Here is a 17,352-nt window from a genome sequence, read left to right as displayed (position 1 = left end):
AAGCAACCGGCACTTTCACCCAAACAACAACAAAAAAAATGTCGTCCACCCTCCAGCTCCCAAAGCAGCAGCACTCCTGACTGAACAACCCCCTACAACTCCCAAAGCAGAAGCAGCAGTCCTCACCCACAACCCCACCTTTGCTCCCTCCCTTAAAGCAGCAGCAGACCTCACTCACCAACTACCCCTCCCTCTCTAATCCGAAGCAGCAATGGTTAAACCTGTCAAAACCCCCCCCCCTTCAACTGAAGCAGCAGTCCTGACCCAACTCCCTTCCCCTTCTTCCTTCCCTCCCTTATCTGAAGCAGCAGCAGCAGCCAGGTTAGCAAAGGCAGCGCTGAAAACAGGCTGCTCACAGCCAGCCCCGGCAAGGCCTTTCCTCTGCCGCGTCACTTCCAATCTGGCAGAGGAAATGCCCTGATAGGGATAGCCACAAGCAGTCTGTTTCCAGTGCTGCCTCTGCTAATCTGGCTACCATTGCTGCTTCAGATAAAGGGAAGGAGGGAAAGGGGTTGGCTGGTCAGGACCACTGCCAATTTGGGTGAGTGGGGGTCCAGGAGGCCAGAACTACATGGAGATGGGAGGGGGGGAAGTGGTGCACCAGAAGTGTGTAGGAGGAGGGTTGAGCAGGGTGAAGGGGAAGGGAGATGGATAGATGCTGGACCCATTTCAAGAGTGTGTGTGGGGGGGGAGGGGTGTTTGAGAAAGCATCTACCAATTCCCACGGGTGCTGGATAAAGCACAGTTATTGTAACAGATGTTAACCAGGGACATCAGGCAGATATTCTCACATCATCCACGGAGCCCAGTACAGACAGTGCTAAAGTGTACTATCGCTTTAAGCTTTAATGAAGCTTCAAGACTGCCCACATATATAAACATATGTATATAAATAGGATGATTAATAACTCTGTATTGCAACACCACCACAGAGCTCCGTGTATTTCAGTATAGAGCCCATGCATTGTAACACCTCACCTAAGCTCTATGCAACTGTGTGTGGTAATATCTCTACAGAAGCTCATGTATTGTAGCGCCTTTGCAAAGGCTCATGTAGAATGCTCTGAACTGACTCACCAATCATAAGTAGCGGTATAGAAGTTCTCACTAAACAATAAACATGCGAGCGCCTTCCCGCTTTACATAAGCTTGCGGTTCCTCAGTTCCGTAAGCAAGCTAAGAATCCAACCAGGGTAGGAGGGAAGTATGTGAGAAAATATCTGCCTGCTGTCCCTATAAAACACCTGTTATGGAAAGTAATTGTGCTTTATCCTAGAACAAGTAGGCAGTATATTCTCACATGTGGGACTCCCTAGCTTAACTGAAAAGGGATGGAGAGTTGGCCTTCAAGAAAAATTCTGTAGCATTGCTTGGCTGAACAGACCATCTCATCTGGAATAGGTTTCCAGACAGTAGTGAGATGTAAATGTGTGAAATGAAGACCAAGTAGTTGTTTCAAAAATATCCTCAATGGGACTGGAACGCAAAAAGGCCACTGATGTTGCCATAACTCAGACTCTGTATGTTGTAACACATCCCTCAGGCAGCAGCCCAGAATACGAAAAGGAAATACAGGCCGCTAACCACGTGGAAATAGTTTGTTTGGTTACAGGCACTTCTAATCTGTTAGGGTTGAAAGAGATGAACATATGAGGTGAAGATATGTGTGGTTTAGACCTTTGTAAATAATAAGCCAAAGCATGTTTACAGTCCAAGGTGTGAAGAGCTATTTCCCCAGAATGATGAGGCTTTGGAAAGAAAACAGGTAGCACAATGGATTAAGGTGAAATTCTGTGACTACAGATGAGTTCTGTGGACAACCTTGTAGTGAGTCACTGTATAAGGTGAGTCACAAACCAGCCCTTGAAGTTTACTCACTAGTTGAGCTGAGGTGACACAGATCAAGACGACTACTTTCCAAGTAAGATAGTTAAGATGAGTACAGTAGTTGCAAGAGGTTAAAATGGAGGCTTCAACAGAATGGTGAGAAGAACTACATTCAGATCCCAAACAACTAGAGGCAGTTTGAGGTTTTGAGTTTAAGAGTCCTTTCTTAAACCTCAAAATTAGCAAATGAGTAGCTAGAGGTTTTTTTATCGATAGGGGCATGGTATGCAATAATAGCATTGAGGTGAACTCTGACAGGAATGGTTTTAGGCCCAGAATTGGAAAGATGCAGAAGGTAGTCCAACACCGAAGGAATAGAGCAGGGGTGCCCAAATGGTTGATCGTGATCGACCAGTAAATCGCAAAGGCAACGTGAGTCAATCACATTGCCTTTGCGATCTTTTTCTCTCTGCTGCTTCCTCAAGCTAGGCCTGGCGTATACAAGTGCCGGACTTACAAAACTTCACCTCTGACGTCAATTCTGATGTCGGAGAGGAGGTTCTGGGTCAACCAATCGCTGCCTGGAACTTCCTCCCCAACATTAGAATTGACATCAGAAGTGAAGTCTTGTGGGGCTGGTGCTTGTACGTGCTAGGCCTGGCTCAGGGAAGTAGAAGGGAGAAATTGTGTTGGTGGCTTGGGAGTAGGGAAAGAATCAGGGAAGTAGAGAAATCGGCACGATGGCTTGAGAGGGGGGACGGGGAAGAGAGAAAGAAAGGCAGAAATAAAGAGGGGGGCAGGGGGAGAAAGAAAGAAATATTGGCTTTACAGAAGAAGAAAGTGCAACCAGAGACTCAAGAAATCACCAGACAAAAAGGTAGGAAAAAATTATATTTTCAATTTAGTGATCAAAATGTGTCCGTTTTGAGAATTTATATCTGCTGTCTATATTTTGCACTATGGCCCCCTTTTACTTAACTGCAATAGTGGTTTTTAGCGCAGGGAGCCTAAGAGCATCGAGAGCAGCGCAGCTTCCTGAGCTAAAACCGCTATCGCGGTTAGTAAAAGGGGAGGGGGCATATTTGTCTATTTTTGTATAGTTGTTACTGAGGTGACATTGCATATTTTAAAGTCATCTACTTTGACCTCTGATAAAACCCCTGAATACAAATGATAATTAACATTTTCTCTGTGTACAGTGTGTTTTGTGTTTTTTAAAATTTTATTGTTGGTAGATCATTTTGACTTGGTCATTTTAAAAGTAGCTTGCAAGCCAAAAAAGTGTGAGCACCCCTGGAATAGAGAATTTAGTAGGATACAAGTTATGGAGATTACACCACGAGGTAAAACATGTCCACTTGAATCAATAGCATTGCTGAGTAGATGGTTTCTGGAAGCAGCTATAATGGCTTGAACTGGGGTAGAGATTAAAATCTTCTGAGCTCAAGTTCAGAGGTACCAAGCTGTTAGGTTTAGGACTGCAGGTTGGGATACAAAAGAGAACCTTGACTGAGTAAGCAGAGATGGAAAGATATTCAATAGAATTGGATCCTTGACACTCAGTTGAAGTAGAAGGGAGAGAACCAAGGTTGTCTGGGCCACTAAGGAGCTATGACAATCATGGTGGCTGGTCTCACTAGAGTTTGAATAATTTCTTTAGAACAAGCGGGATTGCTAGAAATGCCTATTGGAACTTGTGTGACCAATACAGAAGAAATGCATCTGCTTCCAAGAAATGAGGCGAGAACTGTCTGGAGCAGAATTGAGGTAACTTGTGATTGAGGGGAGATGCAAACAGGTCTACCTGAGGCCTGAGGAGTCCCCCAAATTTAGATGATGTGGTGCAAGACCTTAGAATTGAGAGTCCACTTGTTTGGCTGAAGAAACCTGCAGAATTGTCAGCTAATGCATTCTCTCCCTTCAATAACAGACTATGGACTTTTCCTCCAAAAACTTATCCAAATCTTTCTTAAAACCAGCTACGCTATTCGCTCTTACCACAACCTCTGGCAATGCATTCCACAGCCTAACTATTCTCTGAGTGAAAAAAATTTCCTCCTATTGGTTTTAAAAGTATTTCCCTGTAACTTCGAGTGTCCCCCAGTCTTTGTAATTTTTGACTAAGTGAAAAATCAATCCACTTGTTCTACTCCACTCAGGATTTTATTATAGACTTCAATTATATCTCCCCTCAGCTGTCTCTCTTCCAAGCTGAAGAGCCCTAACCTTTTTAGGCTTTCCTCATACGAGAGGAGTTCCATCCCCTTTACCATCTTGGTCACTCTTCTTTGAAATTTTTCTAGCGCCACTATATCTTTCTTGCAATAAGACGACTAGAATTGAACACAATACTCCAGATGAAGTTGCACCATGGAGCGATACAGGGGTATTACAACATTCTTAGTCTTGTTAACCATCCCTTTTTTAATAATTCCTAGCACCCTGTTTGCTTTTTTGGCCACCGCTGCACATTGAGCAGAAGGTTTCATCGTATTGTCTATGATGACAACCAGATCCTTTTCTTGGGCGTTAACCCCCAAGGTGGACCCTAGCATCCGGTAACTGTGATTTGAGTTATACTTCCCAATGTGCATCACTTTGCATTTGTCCACATTAAATTTCATCTGCCACTTAGATGCCCAGTCTTACAATTTCCTACGGTCTGCCTGCAATTTTTCACAATTCGCATGCGTTTTAACAACTTTGAACAGTTTAGTATCATCTGCAAATTTAATCACCTCCCTCCTCGTTCCAATTTCCAAATTATTTATAAATAAGTTATATAGCACCGATCCCAGTACAGACCCCTGCGGCACGCCACTGTTTACTCTCCTCCATTGATAAAAATGACCACTTAACCCTACCCTTTGTTTTCTATACGATAACCAGTTCCTAATCCACAACTGAACTTTGCCACCTATCCCATGAAACTTTAATTTTCTCAGGAGTCTCTCGTGAGGAACGTTTATCTGATACACTACGAGGGCTGTTCAAAAAGTATTAGATCTTAATTTTCTTCCATAAACATATAGCTAGGAAGGCGTGGTTTGGTGCACATATGGAGGCGACCCTAATGCGCATGCTTGAATTTTTTCCCACCTACAGAAGCTGTCAGTTGCCGGCAGACTGCCGATGAGTGAGGAAGTGTATGTGAGCGCTGTCCGATTTTCATTTTTAACAAAATGACGGAAAGTTGAACACTACTGCATTAAATTTTGTGTAAAGCTTGGCAATTCCCATGTGGAAACGATCCATAAGATTGGGGATGAAGCAATGGGCACCACACAGATAAAGGAGTGGTACAACCGCTTCAGAGATGGCCGCACATTAGTGGAGCGTGAAGCACGTTCTGGTAGGCCCTCAACATCCAGAAATGAGATCGTCATTGACCAAGTGAGGACCCTGGTGATACAGGATCATTGAATCACCAAGGGGTATTACCAAGAGGTTCTGCATCGCCTTCGTAACGCTGTGACACAAACGGCTTGACCTGTGGGCAGCGGGCAATTGGCAGCTCCAACACGATAATGCACTTGCCCATTCTTCACATTTGATATGAAGTTTCCTGGCCAAACACAACACACCTGTGATTCCTCAGGCTCCCTACTTTCCTGACATGGCTCTGTGTGACTTTTGGCTTTTCCCCAAGCTGAAAATGCCCTGAAAGGGACCAGATTTCAGCCAAGAGAAGACATCATGCAGAATGCGATGGACCAGTTGAGAGCAATCTCAAAAGAGGCATTCCAGCGCTGCTTCCAACAGTGGCAGAACCGTTGGAAGAAGTATGTGGCAGCCCAAAGGGACTATTTTGAAGGAGATTAGTATAAAATTGCTGTATCTGAATAAGAGTATTTTTTATGCATAAAGGACTGATACTTTTTAAACAGCCCTCGTATATAAACCGGCTCACCTTTATCCACATATTTATTCACACCTTCAAAGAAGTCAAGCAAATTTGTGAGGCAAGATCTCCCTCAGTTGAACCCATGCTGACTCCATCTCATTAAATCATGTTTGTCTAGAGCGGGGGTCGGCAACCCGCGGCTCCAGAGCCGCATGCGGCTCTTTTCCACCTTTGCCGCGGCTCCGGTAGTGTGTCACAGGCATGCAGCTTACAAGTCCGGCGTCGCGGCGGGAAATAGCCATGCTGAGCAGTGAGCTCAGCACGTACACAGATGAAAGCCTTGCTTGCTGATTGGTCCGGCGGCCCCGCCCCGCCGTGCCGCCGGACCAATCAGCAAGCAAGGCTTTCATATGTGTACGTGCTGAGCTCACTGCTCAGCATGGCTATTTCCCGCCGCGACGCCGGACTTGTAAGCTGCATGCCTGCATCGCCAGAATTTAGGTAGGCTATTTTCATCCCCGTGGGAGTCTCTCTCGTGCGCTATGGCTCTAAGTCAGGGGTGCCCAACTCAGCAGCAGCGATCGACACAAGCTTCTGACGTCGGGGCCTACCCTCTGCGAGTCCCGCTTGTTTCAACTTCTTTTTCCACAAAGGCAAGACTCGTAGAGGGAAGGCCTCGATGTCGGAAGCTTGTCTTGATCACCGCTGCTGACGAGTTGCTGAAGAGAGCCACGGAGCAGGGGGGTGTTGCCAGGTGCAGGTAGAAGGGAGAGGGCCAGATGCAGGACTCGTGGGTGAGGGAGGAGAAGAGAGAGAGAAAGAGAGAGGGGAGGGAAACAAAAGGAAATATTTCATACTGGGCTGGGCCGGAGTGGAGGGAGGGTGGAAAGATTCTAGCTAAAGGGTGCAGTAACAAAGGAAAAGGGGGGGAAAGCTGAAAATGGAGATAGTGACACAAAGAAGAGAAAGGGTAAGCAGGACCTACTGAATAAGGATAGAAATACAGAGGGGACATGAAGAGGAGGTGAAATAGAGACATAGAAGTAATGCTGAAAAAGTGGGGGTGGGGATAAAGACATTGAAAGGGCAAATGGTGAACATGGGGTAAAGACAAGGACAGAGACAAATGAAGATTCTGAAAAAGTGGTGAGATAGGGATATAGTGAGATGGACACAAAGAAGGGTGATGCTGGAAAATAGGTGGAATGGTAATTCTGACAAACACAGAAGGGAAATGCTGGATCAAGGAGAGATGGGGCTCAGGCAGGATGGAATATAGAGAAATGCCTTGTTGGCCCGGAACGTCCTCTCCTACGTCAGAATTGACGTCAGGGAGCGGAATGCTGGTCAGCGCGACGCTTCTGCAGGGAAAGCTTGGGACGGCGGTGGCTTGGGGGCTATTCCCCGATGGCGGTGGCAGCAAACCAAGTGGCTTGGGGGAGGGCACTGAGAAAGAAAGAAAGGGGGCAGACAGAGACAGAAAGAAGGGGGAACAGGGAGACAGAAAGAAAAAGTTGGGGGAGAGAATGAGGTCTGGAGGAGAGGAAACATACAGGAGGCTGAAAGAAAGGAAGAAAGATTGGATGCACAGTCAGAAGAAGAAAGTGCAACCAGAGACTCATGAAATCACCAAACAGCAAAGGTAGGAAAAATGATTTTATTTTCAATTTAGTGATCCTGTATATAGCATTAAGATAAGAAACAATATAAGCAGTGTTAGATTTGTTTTATAATGGTTTTGCGGCTCCAAGTTTTTTTTTCTTTTCGAAAACAGGTCCAAGTGGCTCTTTATGTCTTAAAGGTTGCAGACCCCTGGTCTAGAGAATGACACAGGGAAAAATTCTGTCCCTGTCACAACCCCCTCCCTGGACCACCGCCCCGTCCCCGCTGTCCCTTTCACCGCTCCGTCCCCTTCTCTGCCGTCCCCTTCACCGCCCCGCTGCTTCTTTCACCACCCCTGCCCCGTCTTCAGCGTCTTCTCCTCTCCATCCCCCCACCCCCAGCACCCTTCACGCGGTCCAGCAGCTCCCTCCCACCAGCCAGCCGTGCATTTCCCTCCTTTTCTCTTACCTTTTCTTCTTAAAATGGCGATTTCTATAAGGCTACGAGCTGTATTACAGCCGGAGCCTTGAAGTCGCGTCGGGTTGCCTTCTAGAAGTCTCCTCCGATGCAAGCGGAAACAGGAAGTTGCGTCAGAGGAGACTTTTACCAGCAGGCAACGCAACACGACTTCAAGGCTCCGGCTGTAATACAGCTCGTAGCCTTATAGAAATCGCCATTTTAAGAAGAAAAGGTGAGGGAGATACATGGACGGCTGGCGGGAGAGAGTGGGCTGCCGGTTCGAACGCTCGGTCACCGCGCGTTCAAGATTGTTCACCACCCCATGCTACCATTCACCGCTCCACGGGGCGGTGAATGGCCTTGTCCCCGAACTTGCGGTGACCATTTTGTTTTGGTCACTGTTTTGGCGGGTTACCCGCGGCTAAACGCGGCTAGCCGCGGGTAACCGCCACCGTGTCATTCTTTAGTCTACGTGTTCAACAATTTTAATTTTTATAATTGTTTCTACCATTTTGACCTGCACTGACGTGAGGCTTACTAATCTGTAATTTCCCGGATCTCCCCTGGAGTCCTTTTTAAAAATTGGCGTAACATTGGCCACCCTCCAGGTACTACAGATGATTTTAACAACAGGTTATAGCTCACTAACACAGCAAGTCAGTAATTTCATGTTTGAGTTCTTTTAGTACCCTGGGATGTATATCATCCAGTCCAGGCGATGTATCACTTTTTAACTTGTTGATTTGGCTCAGTACATCTTCCAGATTTATTAAGATTTCTTTCAGTTCCTCCGCATCATCGCCCTTGAAAACCATTTCCAGTTCAGGTAGATCTCTTACATCTTCTTCCCTAAAGACCGAAGCAAAGAATTCATTCAGTCTTTCCGCTATGGCCCTATCCTCCCTGAGCGCCCCTTGATCATCCAACGGTCCCACAGATTCCCTCACAGGTTTTCTGCTTCTGATGTACCTAAAAAAAATTATGAGTTTTTGCCTCTTTTGCAAGTTTCTCTTCATATTTTTTCTTAGCTGTTTTTATAATACTTTGCATCTAACATGCCAGTGCTTGTGTTTCTTATTTTCTTCATTTGGATCCTTTTTCCATTCTTTAAAGGATGGATTTTTTGCTCTAATAGCCTAATTCACTTCACCTTTTAACCACGCCAGCTCACATTTCCTCTTATTTCCACCTTTGCTGATACATGGAATACATCTGATATGGGCTTCCATGATGGTATTTTTAAATAACATCTACGCCTGGTTTACTGTCCTAACCTTTGCAACTGCTTGTTTTAGCTTCTTTTTAACCACTTTCCTCATTTTATCTTAGTCTCTCTTTTGAAAATTAAATGCCCCTACAGTAGATTTCTTTTACGATGTTATTCCCAGTATCAGCACAAATTTGATCACTTTCCCAGCGGACCCAACACAGTTAACTCTTGTACTATGTCTTGCATTCCACTAAGGACGAAATCTAAAATAGCAACCCTCTTGTCGGTTCCCAGACCATTCTACTTCCCCTGCACAAATATCCCCTTGAAGAAGATATTTCGAAAAACTGAATAGTTCCAAATATGAAGGGCTTCCTGACATAGAAGAGAGTCCGTTCCCCCTTGTTTGTTGATATAGTACATTGCCACTTCATTGTCTTTCTGACAAATGGGACCTGGTTGAGAAGACAATCCTGAAACATTCTTAGAGCATTACAATTTGCCCAAAGATTAACAGGTTGATGTGGAATGCTTTCTCTCAAGTAGACCACACTCCCTGAGTCCGCAGACTGTCTAGGTGAGCTCCCCATACACACAAGGACGCATCCGTCGAGAATACTTGAAGTGGAACAGCAAACCTCTGGATAGATTTACTGGTCACAACCACCATTGTAGAGACTGACGAAGAGGTGATGCAACCCTGATCCGATTGGATACAGGATCCATGGCTTGAAACCACTGAGACTCTAGATTCCATTGAGATAGTCAGAGATGGAGCTGAGCAAAGGGGGTCACATGAACTGTTGATGAAATGTGGCCCAGGAGATGCATCATTTGTCTTCCTGAAATTTTTTTAACAGTAGACACATGATTGCAAAGTTGAAACAAGGTGTTTTGTGTCTGCTGTGGCAAGTAAGCTCATAAAAGATTGGTGTCGAGTATGGTTCCTATAAACTCCAATATTTGAGTTGGTTGGAGCTGAGACTTCTGATAATTGACTTCGAATCCCAGGCATTTTGTGAACACTCTGGGAAAGGAAGCAAGGTCAAATGGTAGCACCTCAGTGTTCTCCCAAGCGACTTTCAGCCAGGCGCTCCGCCCTGCTAATTTAAGTGAGCGCCCGGCTGTGAATTTCAGACAGAGTCTGGAGCGGCACTTGTTAAACAGTGAAACAACAATTACCTTTACAAAATCTAGTCGACAGACTACAGCATTTCTCATTACAGAAGCTCACAAATCTCTGCAATTTTTTGGGCTACTCTGGCCGGTTCCAGAACTCCTATAGCTGAGGGGCTTTTTTTTTTCATTGATTCAGCTGCCTCACAACAGGCCAATCACAAACGACCTTAGAACTCTGAGATCGTTTGCGATTGGTCCATTGCGCCCTAGCTAAGCCAATGAAAATTCCGGCGGCGGGACCTTTGACTTTTAGAAAGACCTGTGCCGCCGTCGGTAAGGGAAGAGCGCCAACACTAACGAGCCCTGATGCGGCAGCTGGTGGTGATCAGGCCGCAATTCGAGCCAGGGCTCGGTGGACGTGAACATGAGCTATTTGAGCTTCATCTCACACCGGCACCTGCAGCTCAGCTTCTAGGAGCTGCACTTCTACCTGCGCTGCCTGGGCAAGAACGGCATCTTCGTGGACAGGGTCTTCCAGAGGAGGTGTGCGCTGGCACTGCAGCTGCCCAGGCAGTAAGTGCACCGATCAGCTTACCGGGGCAGAGGGGTGGGCTTTGTGGCTGCTTGAGCCCGGGCAAAGGTCATTTCCATTAGGGTTTAGGGTTTTGGGAAAGTTGGCTCCTGTGGTCTGGATCAGGAGGGGGCTGCTACCCCACCCCCTACAGAAATACATGCAGTTCCCTCGAGCCTGTCCTGTGATGCATCTTCATAATTCTGTGTGGTTGCATGTGATCTTGTCTATCTTGGTGGAATCCTTTTCAATCTGATTTAGGGATTATTTGGGGCAACCACTTTGATCTTGTACTTTAGCTAAGCGGCATATAAAGTATTTAAAGAAAAAAAGTAAACTTTAGCAGCACTTTTTAGCTGGGAGACGGGAAATGTGGCTGTGTGTTTGAAGAGGGAATGTCTTATAGAGAGAGGAAGACTTGAGTTAGTAAACATAAGAGCCCCCCCCCCCCCCCGCTCCGCTCTGACCTCGTTGTTCAACTCGGGAGTCAGTGGAGGAAAGGGCAGGATTGCTGAAAGCTCCTGCCACACAGCGCTGGATGGCAGGATTTTAAAAAATGTATGGGGGGTACGGGGGGGAAGGTATTTGTTCCATAAGACGCACCCTTATTTCCACCCACTTTTGGGTGGAAAAAAAGTGCGTCTTACAGAGCGAAAAATACAGTAATTCTGTTCACACACTTCCTCCTTTTTATTATTTTGTATGTAGAGGGGTCAAATGGAAGATAAATGGGGAAGGTAATTGAGGAGGAGATGCTATGGTGTGAAACTGTCAGCCACTCCCTTTATTTAATCCTGCGGGAATCTCAACGGTTCAGTGGGTTTTATAAAGTTGAACCTGCTGATCCATATAAGTTTTACTCTTACTCTTTTCCCCCACCCCATGATCTCCTTTTTTTTTTGGAGGGGGGTGGGGGGAAGGTGAGTTTTGCTCTGATTGGAAGTAGAGAATGACACGGTGGCGGTTTACCCGCGGCCACCGCGTTTAGCCGCGGGTGACCCGCCGAAACAGGGAACGAAAACTAGCAGTCGCTGCGGCGACGGGGACAAGGCCATTCACCGCCCCATGGGGCGGTGAATGGTCTTGTCCCCGCAGTGAGGCATGAAGGATCGCGCGGTCCCTGCAGCCCACATCCGCCTGCCCAATCGATCCTAGTGTTTAGCCAGCTCTCTCCCTTCTCCTCACCTTAGTTTGTAGGTTTTCTTTTTCGGCGACCCGCACGCTATCAGAGAGCTGCGCACCTGCTGCTGCTCAGTTTCGATCTTCTGCTCTGACGCAACCGGAAACAGGAAGTTGCAGCAGAGCAGAAGATTGAACACTGAGCAGCCGCGCATGCGTGGCTTTTTGGGAAAGCGTGCAGGTCGCCGAAAAACAAAACCTACAAACTAAGGTGAGGAGAAGGGAGAGAGCTGGCTAAACAGTAGGATCGATTGGGCAGGCGGGTGGTGGCTGCGGGGACCGTGCGATCGCTCGTGTTCCCGGCTCAAACTGGAAGGAGGGAGTGAAAGGGAAAAGGATTCTGGGCCAAGGGGATGAAGACGGAAAGAAAAACCCACAGCAGGAAAGAAAGGGAAGGACAGGCAGGTGAGCCAGATGCTAGAAGCAGGGGGGGGGGAAGAAAGAGGGAAAAAAGCTAGATGGGATTGAAAAGAAGAGACACACTGGTATGGAAGAGGAAGATAGGGGAAATCTGGACACAGGAAGGTAACAGAAAGAGAGGAACATAGTAACATAGTAGATGACGGCAGATAAAGACCCGAATGGTCCATCCAGTCTGCCCAACCTGATTCAATTTAAATTTTTATTTTTTTCTTCTTAGCTATTTCTGGGCGAGAATCCAAAGCTTTACCCGGTACTATGCTTGGGTTCCAACTGCCGAAATCTCTGTTAAGACTTACTCCAGCCCATCTACACCCTCCCAGCCATTTGAAGCCCTCCCCTGCCCATCCTCCACCAAACGGCCATACACAGACACAGACCGTACAAGTCTGCCCAGTAACTGGCCTAGTTCAATATTTAATATTATTTTCTGATTCTAAATCTTCTGTGTTCATCCCACGCTTCTTTGAACTCAGTCACAGTTTTACTCTCCACCACCTCTCTCGGGAGCGCATTCCAGGCATCCACTACCCTCTCCGTAAAGTAGAATTTCCTAACATTGCCCCTGAATCTACCACCCCTCAACCTCAAATTATGTCCTCTGGTTTTACCATTTTCCTTTCTCTGGAAAAGATTTTGTTCTACGTTAATACCCTTTAAGTATTTGAACGTCTGAATCATATCTCCCCTGTCTCTTCTTTCCTCTAGGGTATACATATTCAGGGCTTCCAGTCTCTCCTCATACGTCTTCTGGCGCAAGCCTCCTATCATTTTCGTCGCCCTCCTCTGGACCGCCTCAAGTCTTCTTACGTCTTTCGCCAGATACGGTCTCCAAAACTGAACACAATACTCCAAGTGGGGCCTCACCAATGACCTGTACAGGGGCATCAACACCTTCTTCCTTCTACTGACTACGCCTCTCTTTATACAGCCCAGCATCCTTCTGGCAGCAGCCACTGCCTTGTCACACTGTTTTTTCGCCTTTAGATCTTCGGACACTATCACCCCAAGGTCCCTCTCCCCGTCCGTGCATATCAGCTTCTCTCCTCCCAGCATATACGGTTCCTTCCTATTATTAATCCCCAAATGCATTGCTCTGCATTTCTTTGCATTGAATTTTAGTTGCCAGGCATTAGACCATTCCTCTAACTTTTGCAGATCCTTTTTCATATTTTCCACTCCCTCTTCGGTGTCTACTTTGATTATGTGCATGGGGTATAGGGACAGAGACATAAAGGGGACATGCCATGGGGATGGTATATGGACACAGGGGGGACAATGACAGATACATAGGGGAGATATTAGAAATGGAGAAAATAGGAGCACAGAAGCGAGATGGTTTGTGGGGATGGGACAGGGACCGAGCTTGCAGGCTCCAGTGGCTTGCACAAATTACATTGTAACGTGCCATGAAAATAAGAGGAAGGAAGGTAGATAGGCCACGCGAGAGGAGCTGAAGGGTAGTAGAAAGGAACAGATGGTAAAGGAGGGAGGGAAGGGTGGTGGTGGAAAGGAATAGAACAGACATTGAAGGAGGGTGGAGAGGAACAGACCCCCAAGGGAAATGTGGAAGACAGATGCCAGACTATGCGGGAGCGGAGGGAAGAAGATGGGTGCTAGACCAATTGGGGGGGGGGGGTTAAGGGAGAGGCACAGTAACAGCAAATGGAAGACGCAGAGAGAAGACACACAGTGGATGGAAGGAATTCAATGAGAAGATGTGGAAAGCAGAAACCAGACAACAAAGGTAGAAAAAAAAATTATATTTATTTATTTATTTTTTGCTTTAGGATAAAATAGTATATTAGTTGTGTTGATAAAAATTTATAAACAAAGCCCTGCCAGCTGAACATCTCTTTCTCTAGTTCAGCAGCAGGAACTTTTATTTATAAGAAAGGAATAAGCTAAATATTACAGTACTAAGGCTTATATGGATGCAGCGGGGACGGTGACGGGGCGGTGAATGGGATGGCAGTGGCGGTGACAGGGATGGCGGTGAAGGGAACGGTGGTGACGGGGCGGTGCAGAGGATGGTGGGCCGGGGACGGGGCGGTGACGGGGACAGGTTTTTTCCCCGTATCATTCTCTAATTGGAAGTATACTATACTTTATTCTTTTCCCAAATGGGTGATGCTGTGTGTATACCACATGTCTTTTTGACTTGCATAAAAACAAAAGAATAGTCTATGTTTTGTATTTGAGTTTGGGTCCTTTGTACACCATTATGGACTGTCTCATGTAATAATTAATTTTTCATATATATAAATATTTTTAAATGTTTTAAATATTTTTAAATAATTTAAATACTTCAATGAATATACTCATCTTATGCTGTAAGCTCATAAAAGATTGGTGTCGAGTATGCTGTAAGCATAAGATGAGTATATACATTGAAGTATTTAAATTATTTAAAAATATTTAAAACATTTAAAAATATTTATATATATGAAAAATTAATTACTACAAGAGACCAATGACGATTAGGGGTGCCAGTGCTCTGTATGATCTAAAAGTTTAGTGGCATACAGATGGTACCGCTGAGGTCTGTAAGTGTAAAAAGTGTAAATTGAAAAAAAAAACTATCTAAGACTCTCCAGTTGATATTTTTGCTGGTTTGATTCAGTGGAGGTCTGAAGATTAATCAGAGCCAATTATTGAACTTGTATTGATCATCTTTCTATGACATGAGGCAGATGCTGTACTATGGGAGATGCAGACAGAAGAGACAGAGGGGGGGGGGAACCCTGAGGAAGAACAAAGAGATGCAAGATCATAATAGAGGAGGGAGAGAAAAGGAGACATGTTGCCAGTAGGGGTGGAGGAGAGAGGAAGGAAAGTTGGACTTATGGAGGGACACAGATGTTGGTTGGGTAAGGGAATGAGGTCCGGAGGAGAGAAAGCATACAGGAAGCAGAAAAAGAAATATTGGATGCACAGTAAGAAGGAAGTGCAACCAGACTCATGAAATCACTAGACAACATAGGTAGGAAAAATGATTTTATTTTCAATTTAGTGATCAAAAATGTGTCGGTTTTGAGAATTTATAATCTGCTATCTATATTTTGCACTATATTTGTCTATTTTTCTATAGTTGTTACTGAGGTGACATTGCATATTTTAGTCATCTGCCTTGACCTCTTTGAAAAATAAAACAAATATAAATAATTACCATTTTCTCTGCATACAGTGTACTTTGTGTTTTTTTTAATTTTGTGGTTACCATTGTGAATAATAAGATTATATTGTGTACATGAAAAATGAATGGAAGAAATTACATTACAATTAGTACTGTTATAATAGAGGTAAGGTCAGGGGTGGAGCTTGGGCTGGGGTACTTGGTTGGTATTTGTTAGACTTAGGGGGTACTTGGCTTGAAAATGTTGAGAAACACTGATCTAGGTGACTATGGAGTTCACTTAGAAAGGGCCCCTTTTACAAAGCCACAGTAGTGATTCTTCTATGCCAAATGCACCAAAGTCCATTCAATTCCTATGGGCTTCAGTGCATTTGCTGTGACAGAATTGCTATCACAGAATGCAAAGCATTAACTGATTCAACATGAGTTTGAAGTTGGTTGAATACCACTTTCTTTCATTTGAAAGAAATGGAAGGTTTGATACTGGCCAGTAGTTATTCGGAATAAGAGGATCTGCATTACTTTTTTACAAGGTTGGCTTAAATGCTACTGGAACACTGCCTAAGTGTCAACCCTTAAAAAAAGGAAGTCATATTGAGCAATAGAAAATAATTAATAATAATTAATAAAAATAGGGCACATTTAATTTTCCCACCACCAAATTTCCCCATCCCGTCCCACCCGGCAATTTTTTCATGCCACCCGGCTGGAAAAAATTTCTGGGGAGAACACTGCACCTTGTATTGAAAATGATGATGGCTAACATGGAAGCAAAGGTACTTTCTGTGGGCTGGATGTATGGGGATGTGTGTGTATGCCACTTTGAGGTCTGGAGAGCACAGCCAACCCTTTCTTTCTAAGGACAGCATGTGAAACTTTTCTTGACTAAACATTTGTTGCGAGCTCGGAGGTCGAGAATGGGACAAAGACCTCCCATCTTCTTTGGAATTAGGAAATACCTTGAGCAGAATTCCCATTTTTTCTGGCAAAAGAGTACTGGCTCTAAGGCATTGAGCTGAAGTAGAGCTTCGATTTTTGTGGAGCAGAAGACTGAACTTTCCGAGGTCTCTGCATCTTTTGGGGACGAGGTTGCTGGATAGTGCCTCTTATACAAAGTATAAGATTGTTCCTGGGAAGACTTAGAAGGTTGTGTCTTAACACTTAGAAGCAACTAAAGTAGCCTAGCTCTGCTCATGTCAAGTCTGTGTCGCATCCTCAACTTGATCTCCAACTCCTCCTCTCCCAGACAAGAAATATTTGCTAGGTGATCTTGGATGCTAATGTCAAATCAGAGACCCAAATCCAGGGTACTCATCTCATGGCAATAGACATAGCTGATGCTCTAGATCAGGGGTTTCCAAACTTTTCACCACGAGGGTCACATTGGGTACTTCAGCACTTTTCAATGGGCCCTGGTAAATCAATCTCTCTCTCTCTCTCTCTCTCTCTCTATCTATCTATATACTAAAAATACAGTGCAGCTTTACACACAGGAGAGTTCTTCGCCTGTATTTTTAGAATCTCTGTACGTTTGTTTTCATCCAAAACACATACCGTGTTAAGTCCGGTACGTTCTATAACAAGAACCATTCCTTGGATACAATTTTAATTTTATTGATGTTTTTACCAAGTTTTTAAATTACTTTTATTGAATAAATTCCTGAATCCTGTACATTCTCTGCAGTTTTGTTTTGTTTTTTTGTGGTGCCTCTTCACTGCAGTTCCTGTTGGTTTCTTTTTGCTTTGCCTTATACCTCAGAGGTGAGACAGCCTGCACCGATGGACAGTGATAATTGCATCAATGCTTGGCATGCATCGAGGGACTTGATGCAGAAGATGCCTGCGACACTGGTTGAGATGAGGACGACTTTTGAGCAGGTTTACCCAATGCAGGAACTTGAGTCTGATGTCAAGGGAGGTGTTGATGCCGGTACCACCGGCACCAATTTATCCACTGAGGCCATGGCCACACCAAAAAGTATTTG

General features: G+C 45.1%; 1 protein-coding gene across 4 annotated transcripts in view; it reads right to left on the bottom strand.

The window, feature by feature from the left end:
- Positions 1–17,352, bottom strand: part of ZNF638 (zinc finger protein 638) — a 570,425-nt gene that overhangs the window by 37,254 nt on the left and 515,819 nt on the right. The window lies entirely within an intron of this gene.

Source organism: Geotrypetes seraphini, chromosome 1 (genome assembly GCF_902459505.1).
Source record: "Geotrypetes seraphini chromosome 1, aGeoSer1.1, whole genome shotgun sequence".
In the NCBI taxonomy this organism is placed as follows: domain Eukaryota; kingdom Metazoa; phylum Chordata; class Amphibia; order Gymnophiona; family Dermophiidae; genus Geotrypetes; species Geotrypetes seraphini.
Note: the sequence above shows the minus strand (reverse complement) of the source record. Positions and strands in the feature narration are given on the sequence as shown.